Below are 16,640 nucleotides of genomic sequence, written 5' to 3' on the forward strand. Positions count from 1 at the left end.
ACCGAAATAATGCTATATAGCTCCACTAGTGTTATAGCCTCAGTTTAGGCAATGCTAGATGATAGATTGAATGAAACTTATTTAATTTCACATATAATTTAATGCCACATTAACGTCACCTAGAATAGAGTTGTAATCCCAGTGCACCACCATAATATTATAATTTAACACCACCATAACGGCACCACCTGAGGCCTCTGAATAAATTGAGAAATGCTGCTATAAATTCTCAAGCATTACATTGCAAATCTTCAATTCTTGAGCTTGTTCTCCTGTAATAAGAATTTCAATTGTTTTTACCGAAAATGGATTCTGTTAGCTTGTTAGAGAAGCCTCATGTAGTTTGTATACCATTTCCTGCACAAGGACACATTAATCCCATGTTCAAACTAGCCAAACTCCTTCATCAAAAAGGTTTTCACGTAACTTTTGTAAACACTGAGTTCAACCATGTACGTCTCCTTAAATGTAGAGGTCCCGACTCACTTAAAGGTCTTGCATCCTCTAGGTTTGAGACAATTCCAGACGGCCTTCCTATATCGGATGCTGATGTTACACAAGATATCCCCTTCTTGTGTGAATCCACAACCAATACTTGCTTAGCTCCATTTAAGGACCTCCTTGCTAGACTAAACGATACGGTTTCCTTAAATGTACTACCAGTTTCATGCGTTATATCTGATGGAGTTATGAGCTTCACTCTCGAAGCTGCGGAAGAATTAGGCGTCCCTGAAGTTCTCTTTTGGACTATTAGTGCATGTGGCTTCTTGGCCTACACGCAGTATGCCAAGCTCATCGAGGAGGGATATGTACCCCTTAAAGGTGAAGTCGAATGTAGCTAAAATTTATATATTGTATCATCCTTCGATAATTTTAACCATTCATTTGCTTTCTTTGATTGCAAATGCAAGTTACTTGACCAACGGATACTTGGAGACAATTATAGCAGATGAAATTCCGGGCATGGAAGGCATACGTTTGAAAGATATGCCAAGCTTCATAAGAACCACGAGCCTAGACGAATATATGGTTAAATTTTTAATACAAGAAACTGAGAGGGCCCGTAGAGCTTCAGCGATTATTTTGAATACGTTTGAAGACCTAGAATACGAATACATAAAGACACTGTTATCTATTCTGCCTCCAGTTTATGCCGTTGGGCCCTTGCACTTTCTCCAAAAATATGTCAAAGATAAATGTCTAGAAATTCTTGGATCAAATCTTTGGAAAGAAGATCTGCAGTGTCTTGAATGGCTCGATTCCAAAGAGCCGAACTCTGTTATCTATGTAAATTTTGGAAGCATAACAGTCATGACAGCTAAACAACTCATTGAATTTGCTTGGGGCCTTGTAAATAGTAATCAAACCTTCTTGTGGATCATAAGGCCGGATCTTTTCACTGGGGATGACGCGATTCTTCCAACGGAGTTTCTTGAAGCAACCAGAGAAAGAGGCATGTTGGCAAATTGGTGCCCTCAAGAGAAAGTTCTTAGCCACCCTTCCATAAGGGGATTCTTAACTCATCGTGGATGGAATTCAACTCTTGAGAGCATTGGCAGTGGAGTTCCAGTGATTTGTTGGCCATTTTTTGCCGAGCAACCGACTAACTGTTGGTTCAGCTGCACCAAATGGGGGATCGGCATGGAAATTGATAGTGATGTAAAGAGGGATGAAGTGGAAATTCTTGTGAATGAATTGATGATTGGCGACAAGGGAAAAGAGATGAAGAAAAGGGCCCTCGAGTTGATGAAATTGGCTCAAGATTCTGTTAAAAATTTCAAAAGGATCATCTTACAAGAATCTGGAAAAACTAATCCATTAAGTTCTTCTCTCTACAAAACCTTATATAAATTAATTGGCGTCTTTCTTGAAGCATCTTTTGACACCGCTTTATGATTTTAATTATTTTCCAGTTATCCTTTCTTGATTTGTGGTGATCTTGTCACCATGTCTATGCTATATTTGTTGTTAAAGTTTTGGGCTGCCTCACTATTATTCTTGGCCTGTTGGGCCTTATCTAGTTGGGCCAGTTTGGTTTTGTTAGATAAAGTATTAGATTTTGTAAAATCGTGTTTTTTGTTATGGCACTTTCTGCCTCTCTTAAGGGTGAATTTTTGCCGTCAACGTGGCAACATCTTGACCCTTGGATCTTGACCTTTGGGCTGGACATTTGTATACTTGGTCACGCCTTTTCTTTGACTCATTGTGTGCGAGACTTTTGGTGGTCTTGGTCTTTCTTCTTCGTCTTCTGAGTGCTAGGGTTTGTTCTTGAAAATTCTGTAATCATTTTTTGTGAAGTACAATCTCTTTTATTTGTGAATTCGTGAGTGCTTAGTGCAGTCTTTGAGATTGTAATGTGTGTAGGTTACAGATCTTGTAAATAGAGAGGCTATAGAGATACCGAAGAAATCTTCGATTTCTTCGAACATTTGTATTAATTTTTGGTTGATATTAGTGGATTTAGAGCACAGTCTCGTGGTAGATGCTCAACGGGTGACTAAGTCTAACGACTAAACATCCGGGCCTTATTACTGGGCAAAAACATATCGTTTGTCTCGTGTTCTTTTAATTTTTGCAAATTTTACTTTACTGTTTTTAAAAATCGATCATTATTCAAATGTTTTTGAATAACATTTGTCGAGACAAAATAGGGAGCTGCTGTTTACCTCCACTATTGTCATTGTTGTTTCGCTAGTTCTTTGGTCTTCAAAGAATTTGTTTATGCAACTGCGTTTGGCTTCAGGTAGAACTTATTAGGCTTGAGTTTTGGTTGAAACTATTTCTAGTTTATCAGAATCCCTAATCAGTCCATTGTCTAAATTGTGTCTATTTTATTTATCTTGTAAATGCAACGGCAGTTCAATTTATTACTCGTCCTTGTTAGGTTCCCGCTAGCCAAATATTTTGACTTAGAACCTTAATGTATGATCAACTGGTTATTTTAGTAGGCAGTCGAGCAGTCTCGACTAGAGTTGAGTACAGTAATGAGATGAAATCGTTGATCTCGACTTGACACATACGAAGTTCATTGATACAAACTTGAAACATATTAAATAAAACTTCCATTTATGTGAAGTGAATGTTCGAAGCCCCATTTTTACACTTTCGATAATTTTTTATGTCTATTTAGTTAACAAAAAAAATGTATCTACTTTTGTTAAATTCTCAAATTACATTTGATTTTGATGTAGACGAAGTTTTCCAATTCTATTTCTGATTCTTTATTAAACCGAACAGAGAATAAGATATTTCTTTATTTTATTTTCTATTAATTCACACACACCTTGAGATATTTGACAATAAGATATTTCTACATTTTATTTTTGTGGGGTTGTCTAAGGTCGTGATGTGCATGGATTGTTCCCCGGTCCAGGTTCATACAAACTTTCGCTGACAATGAAAAATACTATGCCTGCATTTGTGAATGTTTCACGAGAAATGGCAAAATTAAGGATCGATCATGCTATGGTAAAATCTCAATAAATGAATGCTCGATAATGACTGTTTAAATTTATAAAAGTTCATACAAATATAAATTAATAAATTTTTAATTTGTCATTTTTTTCCTCTCCAGTTCGCCTCTTTTTCAAAATATACATCTAAAGTTCACTTTTTTCTTTACACCGAAATCAAACTCAACTTCATCCCTAATTTTTGCATCGCACATATTGCATTTGGCATTTTTTTTTTAATTCTGTACAAAGTAAATTTTTATGGTTATGATGGCTTGAAATGCCTTTTTTTGAAGAAACAGTTAGTAAAACACAACTATTACCTAGATTATGATCATCATTGTTTGGCTTATTGAGTACCTCTTGAATATAATACTCTATAAATTAATAAATATTTATTTATCGATAAATTAATAAATTATTCATTTATCGATAAATCAAGAACCCCTCTAAAATAGTATTTTTTCTCGATCACAACATTATTATTTTATAGAGGTTTTATTGTATATGAACATAAAGTTTGATATAATGGTTGACAAATGCCATATGACATTTCATGGATTGTTTTAGATATAGTCAACTTTTTCACCCAATCACCTTCCATCACATCATCTTCTGTGACTACATCTGACCAGATTCTTCTAACAAAGTAACATTATTCATTAAGGATAAGGAGAACAACGTGGGTCATGGGACATTGGATAGAATAACTTGGTTTAAGATTTTCTTGTATTGAGATTTACCCATTCCATAAATAATATAACGCGCGCAAACTGTGTGCGTGGAGCTGCAATATTGAAAGAGATATTGACATTGTCTCCTAGTTTTGAACAACCATGCTTTCTTCACCATTCCATTAGCTTTAAAGAGATTAGAGAGAAGAAAAAAATTCCTTTGTTTAATTTTTGTTTAATTTATTTTTTAACATGTAGAGACCGAAAAACCCACTATTACAAAGAGCTATACCCAAAATTTCAGTTTATCATATAGATAACAATAAGACTATTTCATTTAAAAGTTTAAGGTATTAAAGAGAAACGAAATTATTTAATTGAATTATATAAGTAACATTTAATAAAAATTTGTTAACAAACGAACAAAATGTCTACATATTAATAGATGTATGTTTGCACGTGTTGGTGCCCTCATCAACATGTAGGGCACATTTGGTATACGATACACCATATAGGATGAGGCAGGATAAGATTAAGAGAGATATAATTTGGAAGGATATTATTAGGGAGGATTGGATTAAGGTGAAGGAAAAATTGTAGCAGCAGTCCCTAACCTTTTTATTTTTTTTGCATACTTTACCTTGACCTTCATTTTGTATTAGCGGAGGTTCCTAACCTTTTATAAATTGCACTTGATATCATTATTTTAATCTTTATTTTAATATTCAAGTATTTTAAAGTGCCATATACATATCAGCTGTAACATCAAGCTTTAATACAACATATAATTTAAGCATTTTGTGCTGTAAAATTCCCATTTTATTATAAGAAATAGATGTTGATGTTTTAACTATCATTTATCTCATTTGTTGGTGGAAATTCATGTCACGATGGGAGAACAGAATTGGGCGCTCTCTTATGGAATTGTTGGTGCAATAATCTTTCGATTGACATTGATATTTCTTGGCACTGTGTCTCTTCATGTAACTTCCGTATTGTGCTGTGCGTGTATATGCATGCTCGTAAATATAAAAATGAATTGATTATCATATCCATGTACACATTCAAACCACTTCACATTTGCTTTCTTTAATTGCACATGTTTAAGCAGCTGTTTTCACACAATACGTTTAGATGTTCGAGGATGTTAACCTACTCCTAGTAGTGATACTACTCTAGTCATCATTCAAGGTGCCATTCCTCTCCTGAGCACATGTAATCAATTGAAGTTGTTACTGTTTTGTTTCTTTTGTTGGCATCTTTGCTCTTCAAAACTTGGCTACATTTTGAGAAATCATTGGCGATTCAATATGTCAAATTTGTGGATGATCAGGCATTATTTAAATTCAGACATGAGCAAGGAAAATATATATTTCCAACATGTTAGTCTAGTTTCTAAGCTGGTCACATCTAATATAAAAGTTGCATGTTTGTATTCTGTTTGTACAAATGTGATTTTGGAGTGATTTGACTGCAATGCATGTACTTAAAATTATCTTCAGAAAATGAATATGACGCTATAGTAAATAGCTTTTTGAGATGTGTGGTTCTTCAATTAGTAGCTTCCTAATCATCAATCTTATTAAGGAAAATGGTTTGATCCTTCTGTACTGCTGTCATGGTAACTTTTCTACCATTTATAGTCATATATACTCTTCTCTCCATGCAAAACGAAAAAAGTTAAATAGTTTAGTTGTGATTTATGTCTATTCAAATTCAGATTTCTTCTTGATGTTTGATCCTCCCCAAACTACTTTATATAGAGATGGAAAAATCTGTAGGAATTACAAGTTCGGACCATGAATGTCTTTCCTTGATTCATAACTGTTGGTCAAACTTATTGAATAGTATGAAGTCAAAATTGAGGAAATTGCACTAGATGTCATTTTTTGACCTTTTCACTGTGAACAATGTGGTGGATAAATTGCGTTTGAAGGATTCAGATAAATTGAACATGGAGAACTGGATGACATGACCAAAGCAAAGTACTTGAATGAGTAAAGTGTTGTTCATAATCTGCTAAATAGATATGCTCTCAATCAAATTTATGTTTGTCATCCACTATTATGTTCATTATTTAAAATTTGAAAGTGTTCTAGAATCGATCACATTACTAAGCTTTTGCATCTATATGGCAATTTGTTGTAAATCATGTTCCGACATGTGCACTAACATGGCTAGTTTCCTGCAATACATTCAAGAAATGAGCGCATGCGTTGTGGTGGTACTCGTGCATTTCACAATGTGTCTCTTATGCATACCCGAAGATATCTTGATTGACACTTTGCCGACGCTGTGGCTTTAGTATTTTTGTTACTTTCCTGCTTCGAAAATATCCTTGTTTCACTAAGTTTACCGTTGTGGTGGTACTTAGTCTATGCGTTTGGGTGAAAATCTTGATTGACATATCAGTGGTTACATTGGTTTTTGTTAATTGTCTGATGTGGAATAACCTTGATTTCACTTGCAATCCATATGTTGTATTCATCTGCTCAATTTGTGTTTCTGAACATGTGGTTTGTGTAGAATTAACTTATTTCATTTCCAAAGAAAGGAATAAATTGTTATGGATGTTCAACGTCAATTATGCGAAGAAATTGAAAATTTTGAGATGAAAAATTTAAGTTTAGTTCTAATTTCGATCTCACAAAAGTACATTCTTAAAGGGTGACTTGAAATTATATGTGTGGTACTCGTTGTATGCATTTGGTGAAAATCTTGATTGACACTTGACATATCTTTGGTTTGAATGTTTATGTTGCTTGTGTGATGTGGATAAAACCTTGCTTTCACTTGCAATCTATCTGTTGTGGGTGGTACTCACTGCATTCGGGTGGAACTCTCAATAGACATTTGATAGCATACTTGTGGATTTAATGTTTCGTCTTGCTCGAATTTGGAGTCAAAAGCTTTTGTATAATACCTATGTGGGAAGGAAAAAAACTAGATTTCTCGACAGTTCATTGTTCATGCGAAAACTCGCAAGCGTACGGGATCGTTATACAAGTCATAAGATTTGTGAGTTAAGAGTATCGTTCTCACGAGAAATAAGGTCTAATATCTAGTTCAGTAACTTTTATTAAATTCGAAGTAATATAAAATCAAAGAGTTATAATTTGTACGTTTTCTATAATAATCCTAAATTAACAAAGCAAATAAACTATTTATTTAATATGATAATGTTTGTATTGGAATCGTGAATCCCCATATTGCCATTTAATTCAACTCTTAATTCATAATTTAGTAAATTCATGCATTCGAGAATATTGATAATCCACTTTTATTCAATATTCTTTGTCAAGATATATTAAATCTATGTTTAACACGACCCGATCGTATTCCTAGTCCGAATTCAAATGAAAAAAATGCATTGACCCACTGGATTTATTACACATGATTGCACATGCCATATATATTATTCTTAATATCTATTGTCCATCAGTTGATTTTACCGCGTTCTAAACTTATTGTGAGTATTCCCACAGTGTAACAAACAACTTACTATCTAATTGATGATCAAGCAATTGAATAGTTCAATGGGAATGCAAAACCATTCAACTAAAATTCATGAAATACTAAATTAATTGCCTTGAATTAAAATAAACCAACAATAGGGTTCATCATTCATCCAATACAATGAAAAACTAGCCTAGTATATTAATATATAAACTACAAAAAGAATAATAGAAAAATATTACCTGGATCATGAAAGAATACAAAAGTTGATCTTCAAGTCCAAAGTTGAATTCTTCAAAATTTTGATATAATTGAACTTCAATTCCTTGTTATGGCTTGATCTCTTCTCTCAAAATATAGTTATTGGACCCTTGTTCTTAATGAATTTGATGAAACTATTGTGTATGAAAAGGCAAGAGAGAGACCCTTTCATTGTTGTCCATATCTTGTATTATATGATAAAATTAGGTTAAAATTTATGTCCAAATTGCCTTTTGGAAGAGTTTTAATCAAATAAGAAAAGTTGCATTTGCGCGCGTATGATTTTGTCTCTGTACAGTTTTCAGTATTTTGATCATAACTTTCTCTTTTGGTGTCCGTTGAGATGATTCAAAGTACATTGAAAAGCTAATTCACAGAGCTAAAATTCTTCTAGAGATACAATTTTCCAATTCGAAAGTTTTCTATCCGAAAAATGGGTCTCAGATTGATCAAAAATCTTGAAAATATCTTATGTAATTGAAAGTCAATTTATGATAATATTTTGATTATATCCCTTCCTTTTTTACTCCAATTTGCATTCAATTGACTCATATCAATATTCAAAGTATCTTTTGTGGTCCGAATCAACCATTAGATATTTACACTTTGGTTCCCATACTTTGGATTTCTTTCATTTTTGCTCATTTTTTGTTCATTTCTTCCCATTCTTCTTTGAAACATGAATTTTTTCTAATAAAAGCAAAAATAACAAACTAGATACTAATTCATTCAAAGAATAACAAAATCTCATCATTTAGGATCTCAAATAAGTGTAGAAATTATACTTATCAAATCCCCACACTTGAATCTTTGTTTATCCTCAAACAAAACTAAAACCCAACAAACACACAGACACACAATGCTAATTACTTAATTGGTGGCCAGTCAATCAAGCAATGCAAAAGGATTTAGTTAGCTAATCCGACTTTTTATCTCAGGATTGAAATCATAGAATCAAATCTATGCACAGCTTCAAAATCACAATACAGAAATTAAAATCTACTTTTCCAATGTAAAATTAACGTGTTTGTGTGAAGAATCAAGAATAGCATCATAAATTCACAAGTAGTTTCAATTCTCGACCCTCAATGGTCAAATATATCCTTTCATCACTCGTAAGACTCATACACTCCCAAACTTATTCTTTTGCTCTTTTCAAGTGTGTGACATAAGATTGAATTTTAGTAATATCCTTGCTTTTCTAGTTTAGGTAAATCTCACTAATTACAGGTCAATATATCAATAAACAAGGATTCTCCATAATTTAATTGCTTCAATCTCCAGAGGTCAACAGGGTTAATAATACCTTATCAAAAGTCAAATTTCTTAAACATGTGTTTGTGATTTAATCAAGGCATTCAATGTATCTTCTATTTCATGCACTTGTTTTTTCTATTTTTCTCACTTTTCATTTCAACATATTTTTTTCCTTTATTTGCAGCATTATCTCCCTTAAGCTTTCTAATGACCTTTTAGCGAGTTTTAGGTCGATGACTTCTGATGAGGTTCGTGTAGAAGAACAAGCACTCGCATATTTGGAACCCTTGGATTGTCGGTGTTCGAAAAATTGAGTATAACTTTTGCATACGGTGTCCATTTTGGGCCCATAAGTATTTTTCGAAAAGGTAGCGACTGTTTTGAATTGAACTCACCACTTCACCGTGACGTATAAGGGATTTTGGCCAGTTGAGATCGTTTGTTGGTTGGGTCAAAATCGCATTTCATATTTTTTAGTTCATCTTTTTTAATATTTCTTATTTTTACGTTGTAGTACAGCCCATTTAGGGGCTGCTAGCCCAATAGTTTACCTAATTCGTGTCATACTTAAACCCCAAAAAACGTGTGTTTGATTTCCTTGGTTGTGGAAGAAATAAAAAAGTTATTGTTTCTTGCATTAATCCGTGAGAGCGAATATTTGTTTGAGTTTATAGATCAGATCTACATCAACTCCCAAGTTAGTTGGCTTTAGGGCAACAAGTTTTAATACTCTTACATGCTTAATAACTCGAGTCATAAAGGCTAAGAAGAGAAATTTTCAAATAAAAAAAAAAATATTTTTTATTTCTTATACTCCGATTAGTGTAATATCCCTCATTAAACACCTATCCAAGTAAACCGACTTGTAACTCAAGACTTTCACCCAATTTCATCATATCCTTGACTCTCTAGTTTAGGTAAATCTCACTAATTGCGGATCAATACATCAATAAACAAGGATTCTCCATAATTTGATTGCTTCAATCTTCAGAGCTCAACAAAGTTAATAATCCCTTATCAAAAGTCAATTTTCCTAAACAAGTGTTTGGGATTTAATCAAGGTATTTCGTGCATCTTCTATTTCATGCACTTGCTTTTTCTATTTTTCTCACTTTTCATTTCAACACATTTTTTCCCTTTATTTGCAGGATTCTCTCCCTTAAGCTTTCTAGTGACCCTTTTCGCGAGTTTTATGTCGATGACTCCCAAATCAGTTGGCTTTAGGGCAACAGGTTTTAACATCCTTACAGGCTTAATAACTCGAGTCATAAAGACTAAGAAGCGAAATTTTCAAATAAAAAAAATATTTTTTATTTCTTATACCTTGATTAGTGCAATATCCCTCATTAAATACCTATCCAAGTAAATCGACTTGTAATTTAAGACTTTCACTCAATTTCATCTTATTGACCTTAGACAATCCACACAAGATTTTTTTTTTCGTACATGGAATCCTCATTTATCTCAAAATCTTCCTATAACACTGAAATCCTCCAAACTATTCTAATTTTGGCCTAAGAATGTAAAAATATAGTCATATTGGATTTAGCATCTATGGTCTACCATTTCAACCTATCCAATTATGAAATCAACGCATTCTTACACAATGCTTAACTTAATTCATGTGCTCAATATATATAAACTTCACATGGAAAACAAAAATAAACTTAAGCATGCAACCTATTCACCATTTATAGATCAATTCATAATTCAATACATATAAATTATTGCCAGCCATGCTAACTAACTCATGCAAGTACACACAAAGAAAATATTTTTTTGGAGTTTTTTTTTTTTAAAAGAAAATTTTGTTTAATATCTGAAGGAATAAAACATACACAAAAACACACTAAACAAATGAAAACTCACATTTTTCACCTCCAAACTTAAATTAGATATTGTTTTCAATGTCTTAAAATTCTATGTCTGTATATGAGGGCTGGGAAGAAAAGGAAGGACGACTCCCTTGATATGGCGTAAAATTCAATGGCTAACTTTTCAATGTCTCTCATTGCTTCCTTGGTAATGGTTGGTTCAAGTGTTTCAAAACATCATGTTCCTGTACAATGCGGATAAATAAAGTATTAAGGCACAAAAGATCTGGAACAAGTGTTACATGGCTCAAACATCAATAAACCAACAAGTAACCTAAGGAAAAATGGGACATGGATGATAATTCCCTAATTAAAACTATAAAAATGAACTAAATTATCCTATAACTAGAAAGCAAAATAAATAAAAGGGATAGAGAGATTGGGTTGCCTCCCAACAAGTGCTTATTTATAGCTTTAGCTTGACTTTGACAATTAGTATCATGGAATTCTAAATAGTGGTTTTGATGTCTTGTTCATTTTGCTTCTTTCAACTTTGCTCCACTCTTCATTGATTCTATAAATTTTGACGTAACCTCCTCCAACGTGATCTGACTTACTTATTTTGTCCGATTCAAAATCAACTAGGCATATTTCTTCCTCATCTTCAGCCTTGATAACAAATCCAATGGTTGGACAATCAATGAAGTCGAATTGTTAATTTCTTTTTCATTAATTGCATCTTCTTCACTTTGTTCCTTTGTAACTAATCTTTCATCTTCTTTGTGCTCATTTTCCATAATTGATATCTCCTCAGGTGGAATGATCGGTTTACAATTTAAATCCACGGGAAATGGAAACTCTTTTTGCTCAAACATCTCGAGTGTATTATACCTCCACTTTTTAAATTCGATCTAGTAAATGCCATCTTCCATGCACATTTTTCTTTCATCTAACTTGCCAGTATAGTATTTTGCAAGTACCTCCTCATTCAACATGGAAGGATCAACTCCCACAAACGTGTCTGAAGGGACACTCGCGCGCACAAGCATGTAGTGTTCATTGTCATTGTCAAATGCTAATCTTCGACATCACAAATATTGTTGAAACCGTAGGAGCTTAAGCCTTTCCGGGCCAGTGCATGTATACAAACTGTAGCCAGTATAATGCAAACCATAGTAGAACTCACAGTATATATCTTCTTCTTCATTATCCATGTCAAGATTAATTATTATAAAAATAATTCTATTATGCCAGCATCAGAATCTTGCATACACTGCTGAATAGCACCTGGAAAGAGTACCAAATAAGAGAGATCAGGTGAGCAGCGAAAATCAACAGAAAAATAAAGTGAAAAAAATCAAATATAATATAAACTATTAAACTAAAATTAAATTCGTTATTCCTCGACAACGGTACCAAAAACTTGTTCGCGTGAAACCCACAAGCATATGGGATCGTTATAAAAGTAATAATATTTGTGAGTTAAAAGTATTGTTCCCACAAAGAATAAGGTCTAATATCTAGTTCAGTAACTTTTATTAAATTCGAAGTAACATAAAATCAAAGAGTTGTGATTTGTATGTTTTTTATACTAATCCTAAACTAACAAAGCAAATAACCTATTTATTTAATATGTGAATGTTTTTATTTGAATTGTGAATCCCCATATTGCCATTTAATTCAAATCTTAATTCATAATTTAGTAAATTCATGCATTCAAGACGCGATAATCCACTTTTATTCAATATTCTTTGCCAAGATATATTAAACATATGTTTAACATGACCCGATCCTATTTCTAGTCCCAATTCATATGAAAAATATGTGAATTCATATGAAAAATATCCATTAATTCACTGGATGTATTACACATGATTGCACATGCCATATATATTATTCTTAATATTTATTGTTCATGTGTTGATTTTATCGCGTTCTACACTTATTGTGAGTATTCTTACGCTACAACAAGCAACTTACTACCTGATTGGTGATCAAGCAATTAAATAGTTCAATGGAAATGCAAAGACCAATCAAGAAAGATTCATGAAATACTAAATTAATTGTTTTAAATTAAAATAAATAAAAAAATAGGGTTTATTATTCATCCAATAAAATGAAAAATTAGCCTAACATATTAATATATAAATTAAAAGAAGAATAATAGAAAAATATCACAAGGATCATGAAAGAATACAAAAGATGTTGATCTTCAAGTCCAAAATTGAATTCTTCAAAATCTTGATATAATTGAACTTCAATTCTTTACTATGGCTTGATGAATTTGATGAAACTATTGTTTATGAAAAGGCAAGAGAGAGATCTTTCATCGCTACCCATATCTTGTATTTATATGATGAAATTAGGTTAAAATTCACGTCCAAATTGCCTTCTAAAAGAGTTTTAATCAAATAAGAAAAGTTGCCTTCACGAGCTCATGATTTTATCTCAGCACAACTTTCAGTATTTTGCTTATAAATTTTTCTTTCGGTGTTCAATTGAAGTGATTCAAAGTGCGTTGAAAAGTTAATTTAAAGAGCTAAAATTCTTCTAGATATACAATCTTTCCAATTCGAAAGTTTTCTATCCAAAAAATGGGTCTCAAATTGACCAAATATCTTGAAGATATCTTATATAATTGAAAGTTAATTTATGGTAATATTCTGATTATATCCTTTCCCTTTTTTACTCCAATTTGTATTCAATTGACTCCTATCAATCTTCAAGGTATCCTTTGTGGTCCGAATCAACCATTGAATATTTACACTTTGGTCCCCATGCTTTGATTTCTTTCATTTTTGCTCATTTTTCTTTCATTTCTTCCAATTTTTCTTTAAAATATGATTTTTTTTCTACTAAAAATAATAAATAACAAATTAGGTACTAATTCATTCAAAGAATAACAAAATATCGTCATTTAGGATCCCCAATAAGTGTAGAAACCATATTTATCATTCATCTGTCGACAGTTGTTGCTGAAATGTCGTTCCCGACAGTTAACCTCAATAATTCTCAACAAATAAACTATCGATAGATAAAATATCGGGAACAACAGCTTAGTCCTTGCCTCAACTCAGTTTGTTTCGCATTAATTTTGATCTTACATAAGTAAATTCGTAATGGGTGCCTTGAAGTAATATGGGTGATACTCGTTGTATGCATTTGGTGGAAATCTTGATTGATACTTGACATATCTTTCGTTTCAATGTTTATGTTACGTGTGTCATAACCTTACTTTCACTTGCAATCCAATTATTGTGGATTGCAAGTGGAACTCTTCGAATGGAACTCTTGTTAGACACTTCATAGCATACTTGTGATTTTTGGTCCATATGTGGCTAGAAATATTATATTATGGTCTGCATGCATTTCTTCTTTTGTCTTTGTAGACATGGATTTCGAGCCTCTTGTTTTGGAGAATGCATGGCTGTGGGGCTACATATAGCAGAGAAGTAATATGCAGTACGTAAAAATAGTCATCGAGCATTTTGACGAACGACAGCAAGCCGACATTCTCAACTCATGCCTCAGGTTCTTGGCCGAGGTTTCCGATCTTCAGTTCTTTGCTTAATTAATTTAATAGCTCGTGTTCTGCTACATACGAATGGATAAGCAGTACGAACTATGGTTCAACTTGCAAGGCCACCTCGTCCAGGTTCGGCATGCAAGAGTATGCCCTTGTCACTGAATTAAGGTGTGGTCTTCTTCCGGATGACAACGCGATGGACCGAGTTTGTGAGAAGATAAGATGAAGGACAAATACTTAAAAATATGGACAATATTTTGTGTGCCCAACTCGAGTAGACATTTCTCCGATCGTCAATGCCTCAGGCTGATCGGTACAAGCTCGGCCTCGCTTTGATCATTGAATGAGTCTTCAATGCGTCGGATAACAATGTTGGTAACGATATGGAGATGCTGTCTATCGTCGACGATTTAAACATTTTTTTCCTATCATTGGGGTAGAATCTCATACATACGTTTGTACGGCATGGAAATTTTTGGATGCCAAGAAAAAGAAGGAAAATATGGTTAGTTACATGGTTTACGACTTTTCCATTGCCATGCAGGTACTTTTATATAACGTATTCATTGTTTCAATACAAATGTATTTAGTGGTTGCTTTCGTTGTCAACTCACATTCATTTTCTACTATAACAAATATGGGCATTTGAGGCAGTGCCCAAAATCGGTGATTAGTTCAGTTGATTAACATTCCCTACGATTTCTCACTGGACATCAACAAAACAGCCATAACAGCATACGTACAACGCTTTTTTCAAGAATGTACAAGTAAATTTTTGAAGTTCTATGTACTCATTCGTTTCATTCGTCAGCATACATATGTGGTGATACTAAATGAATACGTTTATTTTGCAGCTAAACATGTATGCGATGTTGTGTCCTACCAAAGCCGAGCGTGGACAACCTCATATCGCCATTCTTATGCTGTTCGATGAGGTTCCTATGCCTGCGTTGGACGACCTTGCCAGGGACAGTGTTGCTCTACAGTTCCATGTAGAGCCATTAGGCAATTACATTGTAGGTGGTTTTGAGGATGAGACTTCTAATGAGGACCATGAGGGTTCGGGGGACAGTGGCAATGGCGAGGAGTCAGGAGCTGATAAAAGCGGAGAGCGTGAATGTGAGGATTCGGAGGACCACAACAGTGGGGATAGTGACGGTGACCGAGTTCGACGAAGTGGGGTAGATGGGGACACTTTCTATCCCCTACGTGCATAGAGCTACTTCTCTCATGAATGCACCGTCCACCTCTTATGCACGACCAGCTACAACGGCCAGATCAAGCCTCACGATAGACAAAGTTCAAGGCATGCTATTGGATTAAAAGAATCCTCATAGAAATGCAGCTCCGCACCGTGAAGTTCAAAATCGTGTAGCACGTGTCCGATGAATTTAAAAATCTGAGGGAGTTCATATCTATCGTCGTCTTCGCATCCAGCTCTATAACCACTGCACCTATAGTTGATATAAACCTTGAGCCCAGAGAATCAGGTAATTTACAGTATGCATACTACATTTCTTTATGACAATGTTGACTTTACCCCCGGTCACTGACATGTTCATAAAGAATGGATTTGTGACTTAGATGTACGGGGAGGTGACACCGACTTTGACCCATTTTGTGCGGAACCGCAAGGTATGTGCTTTAAGTATGATTTATTGTACACTTATTGAGCTTGTTCATGCCAAATATTGCAACGTTGATTTATTGTACACTTATTGGCATCAAATATTGAGCTTGTTCATGTTTGTGCAATTGTTCATTTATTGTAGTTGGAAGAGGCCACCACCCATCGCCTGACAACCATGATGAAGAGATGGGCATTGACATGCAAGAGGGGAATGGTATGTGTATTATTTACCTCATTCAATTTTGTTTCATAGTAAAGAGCCTCATCATTTCCAAGTATGCATGCTAAACCTACTGAACTACACGCTAGGGTTTAATATTGAATATATTGTTTTGTAGTAGTAAGCGGGGATGGCATGGACCCCGAACCACCCGTACATGACAACGAAGAAGCTTGTGTTAATTCGGGAGATGGTGACGACGAGGAAGTTCCCCACGTTAGTGTGGGAAACATTGAGTAGGACCCAGTTGCTTCCGTTAGCGGCATGGTGGAGGGAGATGGTAAGTTTCTTGTGGGAAAACTTTGATCTGATTGGTTACGGTCAGTTTTACAAGTTTTGGTTAAATATTT

At 34.0% G+C, this 16,640-nt stretch overlaps 1 pseudogene; it reads left to right on the forward strand.

The window, feature by feature from the left end:
• The first annotated feature begins 305 nt into the window (after positions 1–305).
• On the forward strand, positions 306–1,855 carry LOC111398067 (annotated as a pseudogene).
• The last annotated feature ends 14,785 nt before the right edge of the window (positions 1,856–16,640 follow it).

This window comes from Olea europaea, chromosome 7 (assembly GCF_002742605.1).
Source record: "Olea europaea var. sylvestris chromosome 7, O_europaea_v1, whole genome shotgun sequence".
NCBI lineage: Eukaryota > Viridiplantae > Streptophyta > Magnoliopsida > Lamiales > Oleaceae > Olea > Olea europaea.